The sequence below is a fragment of the Tetrao urogallus genome (assembly GCF_951394365.1).
Source record: "Tetrao urogallus genome assembly, chromosome: 2".
Taxonomy (NCBI): domain Eukaryota; kingdom Metazoa; phylum Chordata; class Aves; order Galliformes; family Phasianidae; genus Tetrao; species Tetrao urogallus.
Window position 1 is genome coordinate 107,075,944 of NC_136814.1, and position 1,706 is coordinate 107,077,649.

Consider the following 1,706-nt stretch of genomic DNA (forward strand, 5'->3'; position numbering starts at 1 on the left):
TCATGTGAAGAGCAGATGTCTGGATTCTCAGTACTTCTCTGTCTGTAATGATCCATCTATAATTGGAAATGGGGGACAGACACCAAATCCGACGTTCCTCTTCCATCGCAACTTATATCTGTTGTCTGAAACAATAGGCTGCAGAAGTAAACCTCCATCGGATAGTAAAAACATTATCTGTTACATAGTTACATATATCTACAGACATATATGTGACTATATCTCTGCTTATACACACATATAGAGACCTCTGTGCAGGCAGATAAAGACATAAATGCAGTTTCACACACATACACAGGCACACGTACACACTTATATCTCCAAACATATAACTTTTCCCATGTGCAGACATACATAAAGTGACCCATTTAAGTATGTAAATTATATATATTCTCGCTTATGAATGGATTTACATAGGCACATGTATATTACACGTTACATATGCATATAGGGGTGCAAACCTGATCCATTTATACTGGACTATATAGAAAAGCATATGTATGTATTCCTTTATACACCTACCCTTATGTATATGAACATACAGTGATCAAAGATGAATATTATGTAGTGCATTTACCCGCTATTTTTATAGAGGGCAGGATGGACAGATAGATACACGGATACATAGATAGGTAGATAGGTAGGTAGGTAGGTAGATAGATAGACAGACAGACAGATGGATAGATAGAAAGATTAATGGATAGATAGAAAGATGGACAGACAGACAGACAGACAGACAGACAGACGGATAGATAGATAGATAGATAGATAGATAGATAGATAGATAGATAGATAGATAGATAGATAGATAGATGGATGGATATACAGATAGATAGACACATAGAATGGAGAAAATAACGCACATTTTTTCAACCCTCTTTAAACTAAAGTAAAGGACAGGCTGTCTGTGCACCAGGCGGTTCATCATTTTCAATGAGATATTACTCTTTCCCCCGCATGCAAGATGCTTTTATTTACATGTCCAGAAATCATCCTCTCCTATGCAGTAAAGCACCAAAGCGGCGTCTCCCCAACGCATCCGAGCCAAACTAAGAGGAAGACATTTAGATCAATGGTTTTCCATTGAAAGCCTTTTACTTCGGACTCGGGCTGTCTATTTTAGAACTTGGAAACACTTTCCCTGCGAAAAAAAAACGGAGAAGAAATAGAGTTTCGCAAGCCCTCCTCTGCACGCATTTCAATAGCGATTAACTACTTTCTGCTGAACGGTTAAAGCAGAGTTGGGATCTGTGCGGTTCCATGGCAGCCCTCAGTTTGGAAGGGGAGAGGAGGAGTTGGACCATTTGTAACCTTTATTTCTTTTCTTTTCTTTCTTTCTTTTATTTTTTTTTTCCCCCCCAGGCAAACCTTCGCTCGCATTGTCCTTTTTTTTTAACACGTCGTACCGCACAGAGGCGACTTATTCTGCAGGCGAGCAGAGCCCATCTCTGCCTAGGAAAGGGAACAATTGGGCTTTGCGGTGGGCTGGTGCATCAGGAGGAGGGGGAGAGAGGGGTGAATCAGCATAAGAGACACATGCGAAGACGGAGAGAAAGGTGTTTCTAAATTCAAGGTCCTGATTCCTACCAATCTTCGTTATTCTGCACGGGATCCTGTGGGGGAAGTGCAGTGTCCTTTGCTCTTTCAGAGGTCCTACAAGTAAAGAATGCTTTTATAGATGGGTAATCTCGAAAAAGAGGAGAACT